The sequence below is a fragment of the Microtus oregoni genome, unplaced genomic scaffold (assembly GCF_018167655.1).
Source record: "Microtus oregoni isolate MIOR12 unplaced genomic scaffold, Mior012 000063F_ref0000156, whole genome shotgun sequence".
NCBI classification, from domain to species: domain Eukaryota; kingdom Metazoa; phylum Chordata; class Mammalia; order Rodentia; family Cricetidae; genus Microtus; species Microtus oregoni.
In genome coordinates, this window is record NW_024543873.1 from 7,524,308 (window position 1) to 7,552,258 (window position 27,951).

Below are 27,951 nucleotides of genomic sequence, written 5' to 3' on the forward strand. Positions count from 1 at the left end.
GTTCTCTGCTCTCCCAGCCAGATGTTCCCACCTAAACTTCTGCTGAGTGTACCGTCCCTAAATGGCTTACACTTTGGAGCAACAGCCATTCATGCTTTGAACTTCGGTCTGTCTGTCATAATGACTACACAGGCAGTGTACTCTGCCATGACTTCTGCACCCTTTATGACCTTGCTTTTAATGCAGGGGACACACACACACACAGAGAGAGATAGAGAGAGAGAGAGAGAGAGAGAGAGAGAGAGAGAGAGAGAGAGGCAGTTCATAATCATTTTAAGGAGAACCTGAGCCTTGCAGTTCAACAAGGGACAGCCAATCTTGACTTTGGGCTATTACCCTGCATATTCTTGGAGAGTCTTGAGCAAGGTGGCCTAGCACATAGAATCTTTCCAGAGTGGTGACCTGCCTGTGAGTGTGTATAGCTAGAGGCTTTACCCAGGGAGGCACCAGTAGTCAAAGCTGGCCACATGGTAACATTCCTCTGATGTTTTCCTTCCTTGCTGACTGTGGTTGTCTCTACTCAGATTCACCGTAAAGAAGGACACTGCCTTCTCTTCCTTGCTGTTATACACCACTTGGCTAAGCCAGCCGAGATGCCCCACCCTCATGCCATCATTGCAGCTATCCTCTGTAGACTTGGGTCATGCTGAAGGCTCGGCTTTAATGATGAACCTTTGCTGTTGATAGGTGCAGCACTCTGGAAGGACATTAAATGTATAAATGGAACAAAGAAGCTCAAAACACAGAGAAGACAGAAAGCAAGGAGAAATAGAAAATGATGTAGAGTCATCACAGTGACCATGTCAGCCTTCAGAGAGGGAGAGAGGAAGGGAAGGACAGAAGAGGGAAAGAGAGAAGGGAAAAATAGGAAATGGAGAAGGAAGGAAGGAGGGAAGGAAGGTAGAAATGGAGTAGAAAGAGACAATTGGTCAGGAAGAAAGCAAATAGATGGTCTATTTCTCAGGACACCAAGCTCTTCTTTTATTTTTTTTTTATTTAACCACTAAGACATTTTCTTTAAGATTCCTTATTTATTGATGGGTGTGGTATTCTTTAATTCTAGGATTTTTTTAAGCTAATTCTAGGATTTTGGCAGCAGCTGGATCTATGAGTCTGAGGCTAGCCTGGTCTACAATAGTTTATTGCAGAATATATATATATATATATATCCAGAATTACATAACATGGCCCCCTATCTTCATGTTTTTTTGGTTTGTTTGTTTTTGGTTTGTTTTAATCAGTGTAAAAAGTGAGGAACAAGCCGGGCAGTGGTGGCACACGCCTTTAATCCTAGCACTCAGGAGGCAGAGGCAGGTGGATCTCTGTGAGTTCAAGACCAGCCTGGTCTACAGAGCTAGTTCCAGGACAGGCTCCAAAGCCACAGAGAAACCCTGTCTCGAAAATCAAAAAAAAAAAAAAAAAAGTGAGGAACGTCCCCAATGCGTTACCAGCCATCAACTCTCATGAGTTAAGACCCACCATTTTGGTTTCTAAGTCACATAGTAAGTGAGTAAAAATCTGACATTCATTTTGCTAAGTAAGTACTTTGCTTTGGCTATGACCAATGGGATATCGACCTCTCAAAGACTCTTCAGTTTACCACATCCAGAGTCATTCTCAGTGACTCCAGAGACTGATTTGGGTAACCTTCAAACACATTACTTTCCGGGGTCTGGAGAGATGGCTCAGAGGTTAAGAGCATTGCCTGCTCCTCCTAAGGTCCTGAGTTCAATTCCCAGTAACTACATGTTGGCTCACAACCATCTGTAATGGGGTCTGGTGCCCTCTTCTGGCCTGCAGACATACATACAGACAGAATATTGTATACATAATAAATAAATGAATAAATAAATATTTAAAAAATCATTACTTTCCTTTATTTTGAAACTTAAAACTAATAAACTATAATTAAATTGTTTCCTCCTTCCAGTTCCCTCTCTAACAGGTCACACTATTCTCTGCTTCCCAGCACTCAAATTTATGGCCTCTTTTTTTGTTGACCTAAATGTATAAACACAACCTTCTTAGTCCATAAAATATTACTTATATGTGTATTATTTAATGGCTTATATTAGAGGCCAGACTCTGATCTAAGGAGGAGTTGTTAAGGTTGGAGCCAAAAAAGGGGGGAATTCCAAAGGATCAGGGACCCTGTTGTTCTTACAGTACTTGGGTAGACTCTCCTTTATGATGTTTGGAGGGCATTGCAAATTTCCCACGTATCTTCACCCCTAATGCTGACTCCTGAGCAGAGAACCCCTCCCCACCCTGACATACATGGCTGCTACAGGATCTCAATGCCTTTACTTCTTGTGTAGGTGTATATATTGCTCTGGCGTCTAGCCATACTCAGGGGATGGTACTGGCTGGGGACAACATGGGTCATGTGAACTCCAGATTACTCTAGGACTGGCAAGCTAGCCAGAGACCTTCATCTCAGTCTTGGGACCAGAGGCTCCCATCATCCTCACTCTCAACTTCAGACCTGCAGAGAATCAGCACACTGAGGTGTTGGCAGGAATAGGAAAGTCATTCTGCTTGATGGCGGTGTTACACCAAGAATGCCAAGGTAGCCAGGCCCACTCCCCACTCTTCACTGAGTAAAAAAATCTTTCCACCAAACTCCAAGGTGGCAGGACTCAACATTAGCTTCTTGAAGCTCCACTAAGGCATAAGAGTTCTACAGAAAAAATAAATCAGAAATCAGTCATTAAATAGAGGATTCAGGAGAAAACACAGAAAAAAAAATCTAGGCTAGAAATTGTTCCTATGCCACTCATCTTGCCAGGCGCACTCTAGCTGGAACATGTGTTCAGGACCCTCTGTTGGCATCTTGATGCTAAGGTTCAAGTGTGACACATAGAGCATCGGTGCCATCTTCATTATAGAGAGTCTGGACTGCCCAGAAGAAAAAGGACTCAATCCCTTTTCCTCTAGACAACCCTGCCAGAACTTTCATATTCTCCATCTCTACCAAGTGGCAGCTGAAGGAGCACTTTGATGAGTGTAATTGAACTCCCTGTGACTGGTCTGCTCCGACTTCTCACTGGCCTGAGACCACTCACAACTATGGATTGGTTCTAGAATTGTCCGCAAACTTTCCAGCCAAAGGTCCCAGGTACCCTGCCAAAAGCAGATATCCAGATGTCACACCTCTATGATCCCAGCTATCGCCCACCTGTGCTTCAGCTGAGGGCCAGGTCTAAGGAATTTAATTTCAGATCAACAGCCCCCTCTATCATTAAACTTAGATCTGTCTAACATGCCCACTAGAGGTGAGATGCTTTGCCATGGTTTCTGGACCTTTAATGACCTTTCTTGTCTGCAGCTGACACCCTCAGAATAACCTCTCTTACATGCAGATGCACACACCAGCATACCATCAAGTCCAGAAAAAGCATAGTCATCCTCTACTACTTGCTAAAGTTGAGCCTGAATGTACCCATAATTTCTCTGGTTGATGACAGTCCTGCTTCCCATTTTTGACAGCCATCACAGACTATGTGTGGGGAGGAGCTTTCTTGATCTTGATCCTGGATATTCTCTGGCACTCCTGAGCAAGTTGACCTAGGAAAAAAAAGCCTCCAAGTGGGGTAACCTGCTTTACGTCCATTTTATAGCTAGTGGGTCTGGTCAATGGGTCACTGGCATTGAAACCAGTCATCATGGCACCTTTTTGTCTCACAACTACCTTCGTTTTGACTCAGAACCACCCTAAGGAAGAGCTCTGCTCTCCCCTTTCTCTTACATAATCAGTTGTCTCACTGACAAGAATGCTCCACTTGAGTCCTATCCTTGCAGTTATTTCCCATACAGTTGGATTGTGCTGGGGTCCTGGCTTTAATGGTGAACTCTAAGCTGATAGATAAAGGACATTGGATTCTCAGTGCAGAATTCCTGGACACAGCAAAGTACAAAGTACAAAGGGAATGAAAAGAAGGTCAAAACACAGAAAAGATGGAAACAAGGAGCAACAGGGAGGAAAGGAGGCAGAGAGGAACAGCTGAGGGAATCAGAATTGGGAGGCAAGGAGTGAGGGAAGGACAGAAGGAAGGAACGGAAGAAGGGAGAGTTGGAGGGAGGGAGGAAGAAAGGAAAGAAGGATTAAAGGTCTGACAGACAGATGACCTCTTGGTGGCATTTCTGTGGGTCCCCCAAATCCAGGAACAGAGATAAGATCCTCAAATATTGATTCTGATTTCAGGAAATAGAAGCAAATAGAGTTGAGAGTTCAAAAACTGTCAAGAAGCCGGGGACCCTGTTGTAACCTTGCGCCTAGAGACAGACTCTGCTCCTTGATGCTAGGAGGATATGAGAGAATCGGAAGCAGGTTGTTCACATATCTGCTCCAAGGCCACTGACTCCTGGGCAAAGAGCTCCTTACACCTTGACAGACATGGCTGCCACCGAATATCTAAGCCTGCAATCTCTGTGTCGCTGTGATGATTGCTCTGGGGTACAACAAGCCCAGGGTCTGGCAATGGTGAGGCCCTCACTCATTAGCTAAACTGGGATAATGGGAAACCCCTTTGGTTCTGTCTTTGGAACATAGTCCCCATTTATTCTGTACTCCCTTACCCCTAGACCTGCTGAGAAAAAGCACACTGATGTGTTGGCAGAAGGAAGAAAACAATTTTGCTTGATGGCAGTGTTATACCATGAACACCAAGGGACCCTTCTTTCAGGGTTTCTTCCTCCAGCCTTCTCTGAAGGAAAAAAGGTCAACAACTTCTCATGAGATTCCAAAATGACAGTTAAGTCTTGACATCTTTTGATCAGAAATAGGCCTTGAAGTCTTATTATATGAATCCTGGGCATGGGGGGGCAGGGTTGGTTCACAGACCTCACAGGGTCTTTAACCCCATTGTATGAAGATCATTAAGCACCAGAGGCATGGTCTAACCTCAAGGTCTAAGTGCGAGACAGGAAAACTAAACTTGGAACCCTAAAACTGGAAGCAAGCATCAGGAAAAGCCACAGAATCAAACCTTGGGCAGAAAATAGGCCCAGGGATGAGTACAGGCCCTATCATAGCTTGCCAGGAATAGTATAAATGGCAAATCTGTGCAGGGCACTCTGATACCAAGGTTTAAGCGTAACCCATGCAGTGTACAAGTTTTCTAAGGATGTGCAGACATCGTATTTCCATGACACAACAAGGCTTCAATTTCAAGGCTACCTACCCCATATAAGACATAGGAGTAAATGGACAGTTGGCACAAGGAAGATAACCTCCCAGTCACACAGGGCCTAGACTCAGCATTGCATTTGTATGTAGCAGAGGGGACTCATCCTTATACAGATGACAAAATAGTACAATTTCCACTTTGAGAGTCTCAGTTCCTCAGCCACAGATAGAAATCAGGATAATGAGGAAATTTGCCACCCTTTGATCTTTTTGTCCAGAGACCCAACCTGTGCATTCCAAGACCCTGTCTGTGCAATCAAGTGTTTCTCTGCTGGCCATTTTGCAAACTCATGTGAGCTTTTGTGTTGAAGCCCCTTAGCCTCTGATGGAAGATAAGGTTCTCAGGGACCCTCATCTGGAGACTTGAAAATATCAAAGACAAAATATTAGTACATCCAGCTGCTACCAACCTGTCAGATTCTTGGCTGTGGCTCCAATCACCTCGTTGAGCTTGCCCAGCCAGTGTATGATCTCATTGTTGGTACACAATTGTTCACCTTTTCCACACAGCTGCTGGATGTCAGGACAGAGGTTTGTTTCCTTTCTCCAAAGGTCACAGACTCTGTTTGGTATCTGGGTCTTTTGATCACCTGTATCCACATCCAGTCAGGTAAAGATGTCTGTAACCCGCCATGGATGCAAAGAAGCCTGTCTAGTGGCATTTACACAGTCTGAAAGGAACTCCATGTAATAGAGAATCCAGGCTTCTTGGTTTCTTTCAGCATGTCAACACCACACCAGTACACCACCACACATTCCTCAGGGTATACTCCCTTTGTGCTGCAATTGGGTCATATTCAAATGGAGCCTACAATTTACCATCTTTTCTCTCAGGAAGCTAGACACATGACCAAGGACAAAGTGAGTGTAGTTATCAGAAGAAGGAATTTGTTTTAAAACCTGACTGTCACCACAAGTGGGCACACACACACACACACACACACACACACATTCATACCAACATTAATGTCATGTCACAGGTGTCCAGGGAAGATAGACGTCACTGGATTCTTGGGAAATTACCACTTTTCCTTGGAAAATAGTTTTCACTATCAAACAGGGAGCCTTCACGGCCTAAATGACTGAACCCGTAGAGGCCCCCATCCTCTTTGTTGAGACTCTTTGTGATGCCCAGGGGGTGGTGGGTATGGCTGGTCTCTGTTCTCCAGAAAACCCTGTCAGTGCTTCTACACTCTCCATCTCCATAAACACCCAGATTAGGGAACCCTTCCCAGGATGGAAATGGTCTTCTTCCCCTGTGACTGGCCTACTCCAAATTCTGACTGGCCCCAGGCTACCCATATCTATGGATCAATCAGTCCTGGCACCTTCCACATAAATATTTTCCTGCCAAAGGTCTTGAGAACCGTATTGTAAGAACAGACCCCTACTTCCTGACAAGACTGCATGCCACTACTCTGTGATCCCAGCACTTTCTGCCAGATGTATCCACTTGTGTACTTCTGCTGAGGGCTTACAAAATTCATGCCAATAACTTTTCCAGGTTTGAAATGAATGGATGTGTTACAAACCTTCTAGAGGCAGGGCGCTCTACAATGGTTTCTGTACCCTCTATGGCCTTGCTTCTAACATAGAGGAAACAAAGAACTACATGTGTGCACACACGCACACACACACAGGCAGAGAGAGAGAGAGAGAGAGAGAGAGAGAGAGAGAGAGAGAGAAAGAGAATATATAGAATATACCAGCTAACTGCCAAGTTGAGTAGAACCATAGATTCATCTATTGCCACATGCCTATGTTGGGCCATGATCTACATATTATTCCACTACCTGATCACAGACCAGCTTCCTAACTTCTATTATCTAATAGGCCAGCTATCACCTGGGAAGGGGCAGGGAAACTTTTCTTGACCTTGTCCCCAAGCACTCTCTGGGAATACTGTGGGCTAGTGTGGAGTACACTCCAAGAGTTCTGAGCTGCTTTGAGTCAGGTTTGTTGTTAGTTGGTTTTCCAGGGAGACTCAGGTAGTGAATCCTGGTCATGTGGCATGTCACCTCTCAACTCTACCTTCCTTCCGTGACTGAGGCTTCCTCTGCTCAGGCTCACCATGAGGATGGACACATTGCACTCTGCTCCTTTCTGATACATACACAATAGGCTCACACAACCAGGAGGTTCCAAGTACATACCTCCATTGCAGTAACACCCCATACCCTGTGATTATGCTGTGGATATAATTTTTATAGCAAAATCATAGACTGATCAGTAGAGGACACTCAACTCCACCTGCAGCAGTCCTGAAGAAGAGTAAAAGTCAAACGGAAACAGAAAGAAATGAAATGGAGAAAAATAGGAAGACAAGATCGAGAGGAAAGCAAAGTGAATAGGCTAAGGTTGTCAGTAAGCAAATGAGCAAGGGAGGATGAAAGCAAGGAAGGGAGGGAGGGAGGAATCAATGGCCAGATGAAAAGAAGGAATGAACTAAGAAAGGATTTACAAGTCAATGACCTCTGGCTGGAATTTCTGGGGACCCCGAGTTCCTGAGAAGAAGCAGTGTCCCTGGTGCAATATCTGGTTCCAGGAAGGGAGGTGTGGGTATAGGTAGAAGACAGGAAAAACAATCAGTCAGCCAGGGACACTGAGTGTGGCCACAGGTACTTGGACAGACTCTGTCCCTTGCTCATAGGAGGACACGAAGGAGTCACAAGTAGTCTGTCCACACACCTGAGCCCCATGTGATGATTCCTCGGTAGAGAACTCCTCTCATGTATGTCAGCCATGGCTGCCACAGGATCTCCTTGTCTGTACTTCCTGTATAGTTGAGGTCTGGTGCTCTAGAGCCTTGCCTTCTTCGGGAGCTAGACTGGCTGGTGCTTCACATGGGTCACTGGTACCCTGGGTACCCCTAAGGTTGGCAAGACTGCTGGACCCTCCTTTCTTGCACTGTTTGGACTAGAGCCTCCCTCCTTCCCATTTCCTCACCCTCGCCCCCACCCAGACATAATGAGAAAACCTGGAGTGTTTGGTACAAACAGCAAAATCATTCCACTGGATGGCGGTATTGTACTTTGAATGCCAAGGTGCTCTTGTCCCAGGGCCAGTCCCTCTGCCCTTCTCTTGCTACCAGACTCTAAAATGGCTGTCTACTCTTGTAACTACTTCCTGTTACAGATGGGTCTCTTAGCTGAACTCAAGGGATCTGACTCCACATGATCCTCATTCTCGCTGCCAAATTGAGACATTAGCTTCCAACCATTGTACCCTCTCAAGGTACTAGGACACTTATCGGAAACTAGATGAGTCAGGGTAAACCACAGAACCCAAACTTCCTGAGCATATGACTAACCATTGCTCCCTCTCTGTAAGGGACATTGATCAACCTTTCAGGAGGCCTCCTCAGAGTTCTCAGAAGACCTCAGCTGCCCACTTGTCAACATAGCCGGCCACATTTCACATAATTTCTTGCTATTTATCAACAGTTTTACCATTCCATAGCAAGGGCTGCCCAGCTTACAACCACTGGACTAAGCCAACCCACTATGAATGTTTGTTCCTCCTCCAGTGTTAAGTCTCAAACCCTTGGTCAAATGGCTGAGGGGCCAACCTAACGTATTAAAGTGGACAATGGCCACCAGGTTCTCCCAGCATCCCTCAGACTCTACCTGGCTGGCCCCTTATCCATAACTATCCAGCCCAGGGCTGGGCTGCCCTTCTCCCAGAGGCTCTTCCCTATATAAATCAGCCATTTTGGTTCCCCTCTCTCCCTTTTTCCTTTCCCTTCCTTCTCTGCCCATATGGCCCAGCTCAGGCTGGTCATGTGCACTCTGAACTCTCCCAAATGTCCCTGCCTCTGGGTTTGCTCTCCCTTTTGTCTACAATGAATTTTCTCCTCTACCATATTTAGGGGAAGTCATGTCCTTTCCTTTTTTATTTCGTTTTTTCATTCCAATAAAAACCTTGCCATCTTTTCTCAATCAGCCACAGAACCCACAAAAGTCCTGTTGTAGTCAGGTGGGTGTCCATGTCCTTTGTATTTTGTCCTGAAGTGCAGGATGATGTGGGATTCCCTCCACATGCTGTGAATATGTTTCATTACCTTCATTTGCAGCAGGATGCTGGCTTGAAGTTCTAGAGGCTCATACCAATCTTACGTGGTTCTATCAACTAGAATCTCACTTCCCAGCTTTTTCTACTAGCCGTGGTTGAAACTACACAAGATAGTATACTACTGCTCCATTCAAGATCCAACTGCTTTGTTATCTTCTCCACAAGCATGCCCATAGAATCAGACAGAGTACTTACCTGGAACCCCAGGATGTAGTGATGATCAGAGACTGTAGTGGAAGCCTTTGTCACACTGTTCACCCTGGAAGGAAACAGCAGAATATCTTTCAGTTCATGTGGGACTGCCAAAAAGATGGTCAAAATGTGACATTATATTTCTCGCTTGGCCAGACTAGAGAGGAAATTCAGGTTATAACATCAGGTTTCAGGTACAGTATAGTTTTTGAAGAAAGTATGCCATGAAATACAATTCTACTTATCCTTTGGAAACCTCACAAGTATTAAGTTCAGGTTAAATAATTTAATCTTTAAGGGTTATTTTCTATCTTTCCCTATCTTATTTATTCTTCACCGACCCTCCACCTGATCCCTCCTGTTTCCATCCCCACCCAACTTAGTCTATCCTCAAAAATATTACTCACGTTTTAAAAAAATATCATGAAAATTGCAGGCAAAAGAATGGAACTATAAAATAAATCATCCTCATGGAGGTAACCCTAACCCCAAAAGACAAACATGGTATGTACATACTTATAAGCAGATGCTACTTGTTAAGTAAAGGTTAGCCCATGAACCAAAACAGGTTAAGTATCAAGGAGGCCTCAAGGGGGGAAGCATGGATCTCCCTGGGAAAAGGAAATAGAATAGATACTTTTTAAAGAACATTAACAAGCAGCATTCATGAAAGAGTCCACTTTGGGGTATATATCCAGAGGACGCTCAATCATGCCACAAGTACATGTGCTTAACTATGTTCATAGCAGCACTGATTGTCAAAGCCAGAACCTGGAAACAACCTAATTGCCTCTTGACTGAAGAACTGATAAGAAAAATGTGGTACATTTACACAATGGAGTACTATACAGCAGAAAAAAATAATGACATCTTAAAATTTGCAGGCAAATGGATGCAGCTAGAAAACATCATACTGAGTGTGGTAATCCAGACCCAGAAAGACAATTATCATATGTACTCACTCATAAGTAGGTTTTAGACTTAAAGCAAAGAAAACCAGCCTACAAATCACAATCCCAGAGAACCTAGACAACAATGAGGACCCTAAGAGAGTCATACAACATGGATATAATCTACATGGGAAGTAGAAAAAGACAAGATCTCCTGAGTAAATTGGGAGCATGGGAACCATGGGAGAGGGTTGAATGGGAAAGGAGAGGTAGGGAGGGGAGCAGAGAAAAAAATGTATAGCTCAATTAAATCAATAAAAACAGAAAAAGAAAAGAGAGTCCATTGAAAGCTGAAGGATGCTCTCTTCTACGATCACTTTCTGGAGAATGAACCTTTCATCTTGCCACTTACAGTACTCTTTTTCTTAGACTGACAAGGTGGATCAATGAGTAAAAGTGTTTGCTATACAATCCTGAATACCTAAGTTCAATCTCCAGAACCCATGTAATGGTAGACTTTTGACAAGGTGAAAAATGTAGCTTTCACCTTAAAGAAAGTAAGACATAGTTTACTCTGGAGCCAGTATAAATGATCATGGTTTGGTAACACAGTTTTAGGCCACACCAAATTCCATGTAGGTAAATCTAGATACAGCAACCATCAGACAATGCTCTGTGTTCCCTTTATTGCAATCACCAGCCATACTGCAACCTGGTCTTACCTAGGAACTTAGATTGCGCAAGACTGCCACAGTAATCTCTACCCAGGGTCTCCATAGGTCTACCAAACCTCACAAGCCTGGAAGAGTCCTTTCTTTCTTATTTATTTATTGATTTATTTAGGATTTCTGCCTCCTCCCCGCAACTGCTTCCCATTTCCCTCCCCCTCCCCCGATCAAGTCCCCCTCCCTCATCTGCTCGAAGAGCAATCAGGGTTCCCTGACCTGTGGGAAGCCCAAGGACTGCCCACGAAGAGTCCTTTCTGTGTCTTTCTTTCTTTTTTTTTTTTTTAATAATTTTTTTTATTAAGAAAAGAAGAAAAAACAACATAAACAAAAAACAAGTTTCCACCTCCTCCCAGCCTCCCATTTCCCTCCCCCTCCTCCCATCCTTCTCCCCCTCCTCCCACCCTTCTACCCCTCCCCCCACTCCTCTCCCCCTCCCTCTCCAGTCCACAGAGCAGTCCAGGTTCCCTGCCCTGTGGTAAGTCCTAGGTCCTCCCCCCTCCGTCCATATCTAGGAAGGTGAACATCCAAACTGGCTAGGCTTCCACAAAGCCAGCACATTAAGTAGGATCAAAACCCCGTGCCATTGTCCTTGGCGTCTCATCAGCCCTCATTGTTCGCCATGTTCAGAGAGTCCGGTTTTATCCCATGCTTTTTCGGTCACAGTCCAGCTGGCCTTGGTGAGCTCCCAGTAGATCAGCTCCACTGTCTCAGTGGGTGGGTGCACGCCTCGTGGTCCCGACTTCTTTGCTCATGTTCTCCCTCCTTCTGCTCCTCATTGGGACCTTGGGAGCTCAGTCCAGTGCTCCAGTGTGGGTCTCTGTCTCTGTCTCCATCCATCACCAGATGAAGGTTCTATGATGATATGCAAGATATTCGTCAGTATTGCTCTCGGATAGGGTCATTTCAGGTTCCCAATCCTCAGCTACCCAAGGAACTAACTGGGAACCTCATGTTGGGCACTTGGGAGCCCCTCTAGGGTCAAATCTCTTGCTCACCCTAAAGTGGTTCCCTTAACTAAGAATTGTGGTTCCGTGCTCCCCTATCCACCTTTCCTTTATCCCAATTCTCCTGATTCCCCAAATCCCCCCTCCTTCCGTTCTACCTTTTCTCTCCCCATCTCCCCTTACCCCCATCCCACCCCACCCCCAAGATCCTAATTTTCTCCCCGGCAATTGGGTCTACTTCCCTTAGCCAAGAGGATAACTATATGTTTTTCCTTGGGTTCACCTTCTTACTTAGCTTCTTTAGATTCACCTATTGTAGACTCCGTGGCCCTAATTTATGGCTAGAAACCAATTATGAGCAAGTACATCCCATGTTCATCTTTTTGGGTCTGGGACACCTCACTCAGGATAGTGTTTTCTATTTCCATCCATTTGCCTGCAAAATTCGAGAAGTCATTGTTTTTTACCGCAGCGTAGTACTCTAGCGTGTATATATTCCATACTTTCTTCATCCATTCTTCCATTGAAGGGCATCTAGGTTGTTTCCAGGTTCTGGCTATTACAAATAATACTGCTATGAACATAGTTGAACAAATGCTTTTGTCATATGAAAGAGCATCTCTTGGGTATATTCCCAGGAGTGGTATTGCTGGGTCCAGGGGTAGGTTGATCCCTAATTTCCTGAGAAACCGAAACACTGACTTCCACAGTGGTTGCACAAGATGGCATTCCCACCAGCAATGGATGAGGGTACCCGTTCCTCCACAGCCTCTCCAGCAAAGGTTATCCTTGGTGTTTTTGACTTTAGCCATTCTGACAGGTGTAAGATGATATCTCAAAGTTGTTTTGATTTGCATTTCCCTGATTGCTAAGGAAGTTGAGCATGACTTTAAGTGTCTTTTGGCCATTTGAACTTCCTCTGCTGAGAATTCTCTGTTCAGTTCAGTGCCCCATTTTTTAATTGGGTTAATTAGCATTTTAAAGTCTAGTTTCTTGAGTTCTTTATATATTTTGGAGATCAGACCTTTGTCTGTTGTGGGGTTGGTGAAGATCTTCTCCCAATCAGTAGGTTGCCTTTGTGTCTTATTGACTATGTCCTTTGCTTTACAGAAGCTTCTCAGTTTAAGTAGGTCCCATTTATTCAATGTTGCCCTTAATGTCTGTGCTTCTGGGGTTATACATAGGAAGCGATCTCCTGTGCCCAGCTCCTGTAGGGTACTTCCCACTTTCTCTTCTATCAGGTTCAGTGTGTTCGGGCTGATATTGAGGTCTTTAATCCATTTGGACTTGAGTTTTGTGCACGGTGATAGATAAGGGTCTATTTTCATTCTTCTACAAGATGACATCCAGTTGTGCCAGCACCATTTGTTGAAGATGCTTTCTTTCTTCCATTTTATACTTTTAGCTCCTTTATCGAAAATCAGGTGTTCATAGGTTTGTGGGATAAAATCCGGGTCTTCTATACGATTCCATTGGTCGACTTCTCTGTTTTTATGCCAGTACCACACTGTTTTCATTACTGTAGCTCTGTAATAGAGTTTGAAGTCAGGGATGGTAATGCCTCCAGAAGATCCTTTATTGTATAGGATTGTTTTGGCTATCCTGGGTTTTTTGTTTTTCCATATAAAGTTGATTATTGTCCTCTCCAGATCTGTGAAGAATTTTGATGGGATCTTGATGGGGATTGCATTGAATCTATAAATAGCCTTTGGTAGAATTGCCATTTTTACTATGTTGATCCTCCCAATCCAAGAGCAAGGGAGGTCCATCCATTTTTTGGTACCCTCTTCAATTTCTTTCTTCAATGCCTTAAAGTTCTTGTCAAATAGATCTTTCACTTCCTTGGTTAGATGTACCCCAAGATATTTTATGCTGTTTTTGGCTATTGTGAATGGTGAAGCTTCTCTGATTTCCCTCTCTGCTTCCCTATCCTTTGTGTATAAGAGGGCGACTGATTTTTTGGAGTTGATCTTGTATCCTGCCACATTACTAAAGCTGTTTATCAGCTGTAGGAGTTCTTTGGTGGAGTTTTTGGGGTCGCTTATGTACACTATCATATCATCTGCAAATAACGAAAGTTTAACTTCTTCCTTTCCAATTCGAATCCCCTTGATTCCATTATGTTGTCTTATTGATATTGCTAGAACTTCAAGCACTATATTGAAGAGGTATGGCGAGAGTGGACAGCCTTGCCGTGTTCCTGAGTTAAGTGGGATGGCTTTGAGTTTCTCTCCGTTTAATTTGATGTTAGCTGTCGGCTTGCTCTATATAGCTTTTATTATATTTAGGTATGACCCTTGTATCCCTAATCTCTCCAAGACTTTTAACATAAATGGATGTTGAATTTTGTCAAATGCTTTTTCAGCATCTAATGAAATGATCATATGTTTTTTTTCTTTCAGTTTATTTATATGCTGGATTACATTGATAGATTTTCGTATGTTGAACCAGCCCTGCATCGCAGGAATGAAGCCTACTTGATCATAATGGATAATTTTTCGGATGTGTTCTTGGATTCGATTTGCCAGTATTTTGTTGAGGATTTTTGCGTCGATATTCATGAGTGAGATTGGCCTGTAGTTCTCTTTCCTGGTTGAGTCTTTGAGTGGTTTTGGTATCAGAGTAATTGTGGCTTCATAAAAGGAGTTTGGTAATGACCCTTCTGTTTCTATCTTGTGGAATACATTAAGGAGTATACGTATTAGATCTTCTTGGAAGATCTGGTAGAATTCCGCATTGAAACCATCTGGTCCTGGGCTTTTTTTGGTAGGGAGGTTTTTGATAACCTCTTCTAATTCTTCGTGACTAACAGGTCTATTTAGATTGTTCACCAGGTCCTGATTTAACATTGGTATATGATATTTATCTAAAAAAGTATCCATTTCCTTTACATTTTCCAATTTTGTGGCATATAGGCTTTTGTAGTAAGATCTAATGATTCTCTGAATTTCCTCTGTGTCTGTTTTTATGTCCCCCTTTTCATTTCTGATCTTATTAATTTGCAAATTCTCTCTCTGCCGTTTGATTAGCTTGGATAGTGGTTTGTCAATCTTGTTGATTTTCTCCAGGAACCAGCTTTTTGTTTCATTGATTTTTTGTATTGTTTTCTGTGTTTCTATTTTGTTGATTTCAGCCCTCATTTTGATTATTTCCAGTCTTCTACTCCTCCTAGGTGAGTCTGCTTCTTTTTGTTCTAGAGCTTTCAGGTGGGCTGTTAAGTCTCCAATGTGAGCTTTCTCTGTTTTCTTTAAGTGGGCACTTAGTGCTATGAACTTTCCTCTTAGGACTGCTTTCATAGTGTCCCATAAGTTTGAGTATGTTTTTTCTTTATTTTCATTGAATTCTAGGAAGACTTTAATTTCTTTCTTTATTTCTTCCTTAATCCAGCTATGGTTCAATAGTTGACTGTTCAGTTTCCATAACTTTGTATGCTTTCTGGGGGTAGCATTATTGTTGAATTCTAACTTTAATCCATGGTGATCTGATAAGACACAGGTGGTTACTAATATTTTTTTGTAACTGTGGATGTTTGCTTTGTTACCGACTATGTGGTCGATTTTCGAGAAGGTTCCATGAGCTGCAGAGAAGAAGGTATATTCTTTCCTATTTGGATGGAATGTTCTATAGATGTCTGTTAAGTCCATTTGATTCATTACCTCCACTAATTCTCTTATTTCTCTGTTAGGTTCCTGTCTGATTGACCTGTCCATTGGTGAGAGAGGAGTGTTGAAGTCTCCTACTATTAGTGTGTGCAGTTTGATGGCTGCCTTGAATTTTAGCAATGTTTCTTTTATGTACGTGGGTGCTTTTATATTAGGGGCATAGATGTTCAGGATTGAGACTTCATCCTGATGAACTGTTCCTGTTATGAGTATAAAATGCCCCTCTCCATCTCTTCTGATTGATTTAAGTTTAAAGTCAACTTTGTTAGAGATTAGTATGGCCACACCTGCCTGTTTCTTAGGTCCATTTGCTTGATAGGCCTTTTCCCAGCCCTTTACTCTGAGTAGGTGCCTGTCTTTGTGGTTGAGGTGTGTTTCTTGTAAACAGCAGAATGTTGGATCCTGTTTTCTTATCCAATCTCTTAGCCTGTGCCTTTTTATAGGTGAGTTGAGTCCATTGACATTAAGTGATATTAATGACCAGTGGTTGTTAACTCCGGTCATTTTTTTTTAGTCGTAGAGTTTGTGTGTTTCCCTTCTTTGTTTTGTGTTGGTGAAGGGTCTCTAGATGTCTGAGTTATTGTGGTCATTGTTGGACTCCTTGGTTAGTGATTTTCCTTCAATTACTTTCTGTAAGGCTGGATTTGTGGCTGCGTATTGTTTAAATTTGTTTTTATCCTGGAAAATTTTATTTTCTCCATTTATAGTGAATGAAAGCTTGGCTGGGTATAGTAATCTGGGCTTGCACCCATGGTCTCTCAGTTTCTGCAGTACATCTATCCAGGACCTTCTGGCCTTCATGGTTTCCATGGAGAAGTCAGGTGTAAGTCTGATAGGTTTACCTTTATAAGTAATTTGGCCTTTTTCCTTTGCAGCTCTTAATATTCTTTCCTTATTCTGTATGCTTTGTGTTTTGATAATTATATGGCGAGGGGATGTTTTTTTTTGATCCAGCCTATTCAGTGTTCTGTATGCTTCTTGCACCTTCATAGGAAAATCTTTCCTTAGGTTGGGAAAGTTTTCTTCTATAATTTTATTAAATAGATTTTCTGGACCATTGAGCTGCCCTTCTTCTCCTTCTTCTACTTCTATTATTCTTAGGTTTGGTCTTTTTATTGTGTCCCATATTTCCTGAATGTTTTGTGATGAGAGTTTGTTGGACTTGCTGTTTTCTTTGATCAGTGTGTTTATTTTCTCTATGGTATCTTCAGAATCCGAGAGTCTTTCTTATATCTCTTGTATTCTGCTGGTTATGCTTGTTTCTGTAGTCTCTATTCGTTTACCTAGATTTTCCATGTCCAGACGGCCCTCTGTTTGTGTTTTCTTCTTTGCCTCTATTTCAGTTTTCAGGTCTTGAACTGTTTCCATTATCTGTTTGATTGTTTTTCCTTGGTTTTCTAGGGTATCATTCACTGATTTATTCAATTCTTCAAACTTTCTGTTATATTTCTCATCCATTTCTATAAGGGCGTTTTTTACATGCTGTTTAAGGGTGTCAATCACTTTCATGAAGTCAATCTTTTCTCCTTCCTCTTGATTAAGGGGTTCTTGTCCTCCCGTTGTGAGGTCGCTTGTTTCTGGTAGGTTCATGTTGCTTTTCAGCTTGTTGGGCGAATTCTTGCCTTGACGTCGGCCCATCTCTTCTTCCAAATGCTCCCTATGGATCTTCTTTTACCGGATTAGGTCTCCTTGCCTACCAAACGCTGTCTCTCCCCAATGTTGGCTCTCCCAATGCTGGGTCTCCTGGTGCCGAAAGATCAGGCCTCCGTGCTGGTTGGGCAGCTAGCAGACAAAGCGCCTACCCCGCTTGGTGCAGGCAGGCCACAGAAACAAAGGAACTGCTGCCCGCCCGGGAGCCCCGGGTACTCGGACCCAGCGCCCAGATAGTCTGGGCTGGGCGATGCCACGCGCCAAAAGAGGGCAGTGGGGGCGAAGTGGGGAGGGCTCTGGACGGAAGCTGGGTGGGCCAGGAAGAAAGAGGCAGCAGAGAGCCCAAGCAGGACAGGGGGCCAAGAAACCCCCGAGCTCCCCGTCCCAGGCTGGCGCCGTGGGCCAGAAACTCACCCCAATGCTGGGTCTCCTGGCGCCGAAAGATCAGGCCTCCGTGCTGGTTGGGCAGCTGGCAGACAAAGCGCCTACCCCGCTTGGTGCAGGCAGGCCACAGAAACAAAGGAACTGCTGCCCGCCCGGGAGCCCCGGGTACTCGGACTCAGCGCCCAGATAGGCTGGGCTGGGCGATGCCACAGCGCCAAAAGAGGGCAGTTGGGGCGAAGTGGGGAGGGCTCTGGACGGAAGCTGGGTGGGCCAGGAAGAAAGAGGCAGCACCCGGGGAGTAGAGGCCCTGCAGAAAGCCCAAGCAGGACAGGGGGCCAAGAAACCCCCGAGCTCCCTGTCCCTGGCTGGCGCCGTGGGCCAGAAACTCACCCCAATGCTGGGTCTCCTGGCGCCGAAAGATCAGGCCTCCGTGCTGGTTGGGCAGCTCGCAGACAAAGCGCCTACCCCGCTTGGTGCAGGCAGGCCACAGAAACAAAGGAACTGCTGCCCACCCGGGAGCCCTGGGTACTTGGACCCAGCGCCCAGATAGGCTGCGCTGGGCGATGCCACGCGCCAAAAGAGGGCAGTGGGGGCGAAGTGGGGAGGGCTCTGGACGGAAGCTTCGTGGGCCAGGAAGAAAGAGGCAGCAGAGAGCCCAAGCAGGACAGGGGGCCAAGAAACCCCCGAGCTCCCCGTCCCAGGCTGGCGCCGTGGGCCAGAAACTCACCCCAATGCTGGGTCTCCTGGCGCCGAAAGATCAGGCCTCCGTGCTGGTTGGGCAGCTCGCAGACAGAGCGCCTACCCCGCTTGGTGCAGGCAGGCCACAGAAACAAAGGAACTGCTGCCCCCCGGGAGCCCCGGGTACTCGGACTCAGCGCCCAGATAGGCTGGGCTGGGTGATGCCACGCGCCAAAAGAGGGCAGTCTCTGTGTCTTTCTTGAACCAGAATCCCTCCCAAGCAGGCCAGACTTCCCTAGAAAAGTACAGGGAAGTGTTTGCAGAATTTACAAAGCAATTCTCCTTGATGGTTGTATCGTAACAAGAATACAAAGGTAGCCACGTTTTAGGGCCATTCCCTCTACCCTCTGATGAAGGGGAAAAGCCAATCAGTTGCTACCAGACTCCAAGATGGTTTCTCACTATCTAGGTCACTTCTGGTATGACAGACTGAGTCAGTGAATGTGGCCTGTGGTGTCTTCAATTCCGCTGGACTGAGATAGTTCACTACTGGGACATGGTACCCTCTCGATGCACAAAGACCATACAGGAATCCTGAAGGAACTTCATTCTATTTTGGAGAGAGATCTAAAACCTCTGCAACAAAACCATCAACAATGGCTCCCTGGGATGAGCCAAGGCCCTTTCACTGCCCAGAAGAAACATTCTGACTTGGGCATATACACAGAAACTTTAGAAAACAAGTTCTAGGAAAATCACTGGTCAATGGCAGACTTGGGGGTGGCTGAATGATAGCTGCAGAGAACACACTTCCACTTCTAGAACCATCTAGGCTTTGTCATCTTCATCTTCATCATCTGGTTCTTGTTTTTTTTTTCCCCCGTGTGGTCATTCTTAATCTTTGAGTAGAAGTCTCCTGAGCTTTCCTTACTGTATCAAGGGGATGAGAAATGCATTTGCCTCTTACACTGCACTTCCTTTTTAAGCTATGATCTTATGCTTACATTGTCTCACTTTGTTCTGGGGTGGGTGACTGAACAAGTTACAAGTTGTCTTTATTTTTAAGAACAGAAAACAGATTTTTAAAATAAAGTGAGGAAGAACTCCCAAAAGTAGAAAGGACTCCAAAGAATTCACTGACATTCATTTTTAAAAAGTTTCTGTATTACATTTTAATTGTGCACATATGTGTGTGTGTACATGCATATAGGTGTAAGGTGCCTCTGGAAGGCAAAGGAATCAGACCCCATTGTAGATCGAGTTACAGGTGGTTGTGAGCCACCCAATGCAGGTGCTGGAAAATGAACTCAGGTTCTCTGTAAGAACACTATGTGCTCTGAGCCATCTCTCCAGCACTTTAATGGCGTATTAAATATGTTTAGATGATGAAGTCCTACATTTTTGGCTGTTTTGATGATTAAGGCTTGATATTATATAACTCTTACTGGTCTTCTACTTAAAGTTATAAGTTTTATAAAGTATAGTCAAGTTTGTGTGTGTGTGTGTGTGTGTGGCAACATGAGTGTGACTCTGCGTGTGTAAGCATGCATGAGAACATGTGAGTAACTGTGCCTGTGCTTTTGTGTTTATGTATGTGTGGATGCAGGGTCTCTTCATTGGCCTGAAGTTCTTTGGTTAGTTTAGACTGGCTAGTCAGGGAGCGCAAGGATTTATCTGCTTGCCTATGCTTCCTTAGTTCTGGAATTGTAAGTGCATGTACCGTGCATGCTTGGCTTTTTAAAATGTGAGTTCTAGGTACTGTACTCACCCAGTTCACCAACTGACCTGTGGCTCCATACCTGCTTTATTGGTTTATAATTTAAATTTCCTCTCTCTGTATCATGTCTTTTGGGTTGTTTTTCCCTCAAGGACTGAATTATCGAGTCATTTCTCAAATCTGTGATGTGGTCAGTATAAAATTGAGTGAAATATCATTGTCCAGATCTGGCTAGATCTGGTTTTTCCCAGGGCCTGAATAACTTCTAACCAGAACATTTTGGTTTTCATCACAAAGACAGAGTTCTGAGCCTTTAGAAATAATGTGCAAACAAAGAAATGTGTCTATGACCACTCATGGGGTAAAGGGTCCCCAATATGCAGAGTGGGAAAAAGAAACACCAGCTCCACCACCTGACAATTTTTGGTTAGAGTTCTGGCTATAATTGGCAAAGAAACAAGTTCCAAAATATTTTTTTTCCTTTGGGGCTTTCAAAGTGTTAAGAAATTGAATGTACATCACACGTACAACCTTCTTTCCCTATGGTCTTTATTTGGTCATCTCTTGCTGTCTTCGGATATGCTGTATCTCATTTCTATGGTATGTTTGGCAAATGCTGTGTAATCGAGTTCTCCACTCCTTTCTGCCCTCCTCCTTTTTTTGATGTGGAGTCTCATATATCCCACTCAGTCTAGCCTCAAACTTGCTGTGCAGCCGAGAATGACATTGAGCACCTGATCTTCTTCCTTTCCATCCCAAGTGCTGGAATTATAGGTGTGTGCCACCATGCCTGGCTGACTCTCTTATTAGGAACACCATTTAGTCCCTGCTGTATTCATGTTTCATTTTCTACCCAACAATGTAAACTTTGAATTATTGATGAGACAGGATTTCACTCTGTAGCATTGGCTAGTCTAGAATTCATTATGTAACCCAGGTTCACCTGGAACTTTGGACAATTCTGTTTCAGCCTCACAACTATTGATATTATAGGTGTGAACTACCACGCCTAGCAGTGGCAAGTAAACTTGTTGGAGGAGGTATAGCTTGTATTTCTTTTCCTAACTTTATGAACCACTTGTTCAGTGATTGACATAAAGAAATAGGCACTGATAAATTTTAAGCTAATCATTCGAATAATTTTATTCTTGTCTGAGGAGCTAGGCTGTCAGCTACAGTGTTAGGAAGACTGATGTCGTCTTTCAGCTATGGTGCCATTCTGATTCACACGCAAACTGCTGGAATTTTCACTTAATAAGAAAGTCATCAAACAAATAATGAAAAATATTAGTAACACAATAATGAGCTGTCAATCATGACTCTAGTCCGGGGGAAAATGTTAAATTCCATAGGTGTTGAAATTAGCTCGATAGGGAAATAACCAGGCTAGCTAAGGGATACAACAATTCTATTCTTATTTATTATAAGGAGAAAACTCATGAAACAGGAACAATAAATCCAGGCTCAGCTGTGCCCCACCTGAATCACATGGAGAGAACGCACCTGGGCAGTGCAGATGTTTTCCCCACTAACAAGGTTTCTCCATCACATAAGGAAAAAAAATCCAGAAATGACTTTGTTAGATTGCAAAAGTTTATTTCTTGAAGCAAAGAAATAGTCATAGCCAATTGTTCCTTTTTATTTTTAAAGAATATTCTAATAAGAAAATATGAATATAAAGGAAATGTGCTGGATGGCTAATTTTGACAGCAGATTTTTTCCTGTGCAAGCCAGAACTAAGGTCAGATTGGTGCAGCTCCTCACTGACTCCCTTCTAAACAATTTCTTAGCCAGATGCCCCTGCTAATCTGCAAACTGCTCATTGTATTCTCACTTCTGAAATGTTGCTGTCTTGAGATAATACAACATTGCCTTCTACCAGATCCTCTATGATGGTCTTCCTCACACTTATCTTGCTTGAAACTGAAAATCACAGGACTAGAAGGGCCCTTGGGATGCTGAGCAGGAAAAGTTAGTTGCTGCTATGTCTAATGAGCTGAGGTCAGTACCCCCATCTCACATGGTAGGAGAGAACCAACTCCAATAAGTTGGGCTGTGTCTTCTATGCTTGTGCCATGGCTACAGAACTCTTAAACACATGAGCGTGCACACACACACACAGACACACACACACATACAAAAGTAAATTGTAAAGCAAGTTTCATCAAAGCATATGGACTGAATAAAACTGAAAGACACAGACTAGGAACACAAATAGGATGGAAAAGAAAAGAAATTAAGAAGGCACAGAATAAACACATGGACATGTTTTTATAAAACCTTTTGTAAAATAATATTATTCCTAGCTCGAGAAAAATTGTTATAGGATGACACCTCTTCCCAATTGCCTCATAAATTAAAACTAGTCTTTCAAGAGGTAAAAATTCTTATTCATCTTCGCTGATTGGTTTGTTTTTCCTTAGTGAAAACCCAATGAATAAATAAGTAATTTAAGGAAAATAACATTAGCCACAGAATCAGAAGTACTGGGGCAGAAATCAGGGCTTATGCAAGAATTATCTCAAAGTGGTTGGAGATGTGCATTCCTTGGAAACTGAGCCTCTTTGGGGCTAATTTCTACTGAAGGCACAACAGATGAAGGAGAATGGAGAAAATCCAGACTAGGATATACAAGAGCATTCTCCACTGCCGACTTTATCTTCAATAGGCTCACATCTGATCAGATTAAAAAACTTTTGTTTTAGGTCTTAAACTGAAGTCAATGTTTCAGGAGCTTGAGAAATGAACAGATTTACCATTTGCTCAGCACAAACCACTATATGAACTGAGTCCCTGGGAACAGAGTGTGGGGGAACCTTCCAAGGTTACAAAAATTCTGGTACCTTTCTGTCTCTCAAACCAGGACCTTTGGCACTGGCATGTGGGGGAGAGAGCAGTGGGGGTTACTTGCCTCTTAGTTTAAAGAGGAAAGCCACTCTCTAGGTGACTCTAGGCAAACTGTCCAGATCATAAACCTCAGCGAGCACCTCCATATTCAAGATGCTGGCTGACCCAGGAGGTCTTCTTAGGAGTGAGGTTTGCCAGAAGCTTACCAAACCCGGAGCTCGCTTGCAGTGCCAGCCATATTGCAGCTTCTGTTGCTTTTGCAGCAAAGAGTTGCCTCCTGGAAAAGTGTAGCCATAGCTAGCAGCTAGCCTATGACCATGGAGATACCCTGGGAGCAAAATATTGCCTCCTGTTTGCCAAAACAAAAACAAAAACAAACAAAACCAAAAACAAACAAACAACAACAACAACCAAAACAGTTAAGGAGAAAAATGGCTTGAGAAATTTACCAGGCTGAAAAGGGGAGGCAGGGACTATAAATTCATTTGCTTTGCTCTGCCCCAGCCGAAGTACAGGAAAGCTGTCTTAGTCAATCCTACCTGCTTTCAAGGTCACTGGATTTAAGTTTTGGATACACAGGCACACAACAATTCATCCTTAGTGGGTACACAGGAGAACTTTTTTTTTGTTTTCGGAGGGACTTGGGCAGTAAGCAAGTGTCCTAGGGGAACTATCCCAGAGCTTTTGAGGATGTGCCTCCCTTGGTGGCTGAGCCTCTCTGTGGCTAATTCCTACTGAGTACACAACAGATGAAAGAGAATGGACAGAAGGCAGTCTAGCACTTCCAACAGCTTCAACCACTTACCAATTTTATCTTCAGTAGGCACATATCTAGTCAATTTTAAAACACTCCTTTTTAGATCCTAGTCATTCATAAGTTTTCAACAAGCCAGGACAGGGAATGGATTCCCTGCTGGATATTCAGGAGACTCTCAGTGCATACAAGCTCATGGGGGGAGTCTCTGTCATCAAAGAGTGTGGGGATCCCCCCCCAACAAGAATCTAATAATTCAAGTAATTGAATTACTTGTCAAGTTTTCTAGTCATTTCAAGTGGAAAGTCACTGTCTAGGAAGTTCTAGCCATGCTGTCCACAACCTTAGTGAGCACACCTAAACACTCAAGAAGCTGGCTGACCCAGGAGTTCTCTCTTAGGAGGGAGATTTAGCAGGAGCTTAGTGAGCCTGGAGTTCGCTTGCCATGGAACATATTGCAGGATCCATCCCATTTTCCACAATGAGTTGCCTCCTGGGAAAGAACAGCTGCAGCTAGCTACTAGCCTACAGGCATTCAAATGCCCTGAGATTAAAAACATTTTACCATGTTGCAAAAAAAAAAATGAGAAAACTGGCTTGAGGTACTTACCTGACATAACTGACATCTTACAGTAATGGATTCTTTGTGCTCTTAAAGAACTAGCCACCTGGAAGAAACTCCACACGAGTGTAACCCACCTGACCCCAACTGTAAGCCTGCAGGCTCCCAGTTTAAATTGTCAGGATTCCTCTTTTCCTCTACAAAAGGTTCCCATTTGCTGGCATTGGGGGAGCAATGCATATTGAAAGTAGGTGGGTTATGGGGGTGATGAAAACCCACTTACAGTGGTATCCTCCCCACCCAAGAGGAAGTTTGAACACCATGTGATCATCCTGTCTCTTTAAAAAGGCTTGAGTTTAATTGTGGGATAGCCAGGTGCACAAAAGCTCAACACTGCAGACTGCACAAAAGAACTTTATTGGCTTTCAGACGAGTTCCCTGCTATTAACAACAGTAAGAACTGACAAAATCAAAAGTGACAAACAGAAAACGTAAATTAAACATAAGGAAATGGAATAAAATGGACACCATGTCATCTTTTCTCAAATAATAATGCCCATTGATGAAGACTCCTATGTCTGGGGTTATTAACTAAGGGCTTGTCCTTGCTGTATTTGTTTCATCAGAGATGAAGGAGCCTCAGTTGAGGAAATAGCTCCATGAGACCCTGCTGTAAAGCAGTTTTTCAATTAGTGGTCAATGGGCAGGAAGCAGGGTGGGGGTTGCTACTCTCGGGGTGGAGGTCCTGCATTATCTCTCTGTATATGTATAAAGATACTGGTTGAGCAAGCCAGGGAATGCAAGCCAGTATGAAGCACCCCTCAATGGCCAATGAGTCAACTCCTGCCCTGTTTGAGTTCCTGCCCCATTCTTCCAGGAACGATGTAGAAGTACAAACCAACTAAACACTTTCCTCCCCAATTTGCTCTTTGGTCATAATGTTTCATTGCAGCAAATAGAAACCCTAATTAAGACAGGCCTTGATTGCTTCCTGAACAGGTGAAAAGCAGGGACACAGGGCCACCACTCCTACATATTACCTTGGAACACCTTGGTCAGTTGTTCTAAGTCTTCCTGATGTGACCCGGCAATACAGTTCTTCATTTGTGGAGACCACACCCCAACGATAAAGTTATTTTGTTACTACTTCATAACTAAGTTTGCTACAGTTATTAATCTAATGCAAATACTTTGAATGCAGCCTTTAAAGATGTCCTGACCAGAGGTTGAGAACTCTTCCTATAACGTGGTTGTCATCTTCTCTGGCTGCCCACAGTTCCTTGGTGACTCTGGGATGAGAGAGTTCCCAGAGATTACCACAGACAGTAGTGTTTCCCTAGCACACCCATGCTATACTCTAATATTCCCATCCCTTCAAACACTGTCCACCTCCTCTAGCAATGCAATCAATGAACAGGTGAATGGGGTCAGCTACACCTTACACAAGAGCAGAGAAACAACCATTGAACACATTCGTTACACGATTTCTATCTTTAACTCCTACAGACCCATTATCTCCCACTTCAGGCCTGCAGGGGTAGAGGGAACTAGGTACAAGTAAGTGTCTTCAAAACATCTGGCTCCTCTCTGCTGTAACCTTTCCACTATTAGGATCCTGAACAATTCATACAGAACCATTTCTGTTGCTTAGGTTGTTTGTGCATGATTGCACTCCCATCCCTTGTGAGGTGAAGACATGAAGATCTATCTCAAGGTTGTCCTCTGAGAGAAAGCAAGTTGGAGGCACCTGCTACACAGAGTAGAATCCAGCATTTTACGGGGAAAACCTTCTGTTAGTACTGAGCTTGCTTTTTAAAATGTTCCATTCATATTTTCCCTTTCCCAAATTCCTCCCAACATCTACCTTCATTACCCACCAAACTGTGTAACTTTTTTCTTCAGAACTTCCCCCCCCAAAGAGAAAGAACAAAAGGACTAAAACACATAAACCTAGAAAGCAAACATAAAGCCCATGGTGTTTTGTGTGTGTGTGTGTGTGTGTGTGTGTGTGTGTGTGTGTGTGTGTGTGTTGGGGCATTCTGGGCAGGGGTCGATTGCTGGGATGTTACTTATATATTCTTTGCTTGAATATGTTTTTATATGAGGCCTCACTAGACCTAGAGATCTAGATAGTCATGCCTCTGAATTCATACAGAAAGATTATTCATGTTTAACACCAAATCTAGACTGACTTGTTGCCTATTTTGGCCTTTCCATTCTTGTCATATGCTTTGAAAATTTTCTTCATTATACAACATTTATTTAAAAATTCCCTGCAAATAAACAACACTTACTCCTCCATTTTAGCAGGCTCAATGTATCTCAGCTCGTGTAGCTACCCCATTAAATTTTACAGTTCACTACTGATTAATTTTATACATCCATCATCCAAATCAAACAGACTCAGAACTTGAAAAACAATTCACTCTAAGGCCTCATTCAGCACTCAGGTAGATCACTTAACTCAGTTTTCCCTACTCCTTTCCATTCAGGCTTCTCTATTGGGTACTAAGCATTTTATTTGTTTCATTATATATGCATATGATTGACGAGTCCCAACATTTAAGGGAGAATATTCATCATTCATTTTTTGAGATTGTTCCACCCCAGTTTAACATCCCATCTCCAGGCCCATCCATTTGGCAGGCAGTGTCGTAATTTTACATTTCTTAGAGCTAAACAACAATATGAAAATTGCAGGAAATGGATGTATTTTAATAATCCTTAAAGAAAAATAAAAGCTTTCCCAATGCAAAAGAATTTCAGTATCAACCACGCTAATACTGTTGCTAGGAGATTTTTGAAAAGAAATAGCCACAGGGAAAATGCACTGGCGTATTTTGATGAAGTCATTCGTAAATGTTGTTGCGTCTAGCTCTAGAAATAGCTCTAGATTTTTTGTTTTTTGGATGACATCTCTTTAAATTCATTGTCTTTAAAATCATTTTTGAAGAGGTAAAATCATTTACTATTTGTTGTTTGGTTTCCTGTTTCTTAGTGAAACACCAATAATGAAAACAATAATTGAAGGAATATAATATTAGCCAAAGTACCATACGTACCTGGGTAGCAAGCAGGTTTCCTGACAGAGTTACATCGAAGTGGTTGGAGATGTGCCTCCATTGGACACTGAGCTTCTCGGGAGCTAATTCCTACCGAATGAACAACAGATGAAGGATAAGAGAGAAAAGACAGGTGAGCATTTGCAGCAGGGAAACCCACTGCCTATTTTATCTACAGTAGGCTCATATCTAATCAACTAAAAATCTTAAGTCAAAGTTTCAGGAGCCTGGGAAATGGACAGATTTACCGCTCAGCAAGTTTAGCATTCGCTTACCACAAACAACTCTATGAACTGAGTCCCAGGAAGAGTGTGCAAACCTTCCAAGATTCCAACAATTTCAGTAAGTCTCTGTCCCTCAAACCAGGTCCTGTGTCGGATGGGGGAGGGGAAGGTGGGGGTTACTAGTCTCTTAGTTTAAATTGAAAAGCCACTCACTGGGAGGATCTAGACATGCTGTCAAAATCCTAAACATCTGTGAGCACCCCAAAATTTAAGATGCTGGCTGACCCGCGAGGTCTTAGGAGTGAGGTTCGGCAGGAGCTTACCAAAGCCGGAGCTTGCTTGCGTGCCAGGGCAGCCATACTGCGGCTTCCTTGGCTTTCGTGGCAAAGAGCTGCCTT

The 27,951-nt window shown here is 43.4% G+C and overlaps 1 long non-coding RNA gene across 1 annotated transcript in view; it reads right to left on the minus strand.

The window, feature by feature from the left end:
• The window catches only part of LOC121439790, a 125,019-nt gene extending 97,634 nt beyond the window's left edge, over positions 1 to 27,385 (minus strand). Inside the window, exons 1-2 of the long non-coding RNA XR_005973295.1 lie at positions 27,330 to 27,385; positions 9,455 to 9,518 (exon numbers count right to left, since the gene is read on the minus strand). This is a non-coding gene — a long non-coding RNA (uncharacterized LOC121439790). The remainder of the gene's footprint in view (positions 1 to 9,454; positions 9,519 to 27,329) is intronic.
• Positions 27,386 to 27,951: the final 566 nt, after the last annotated feature.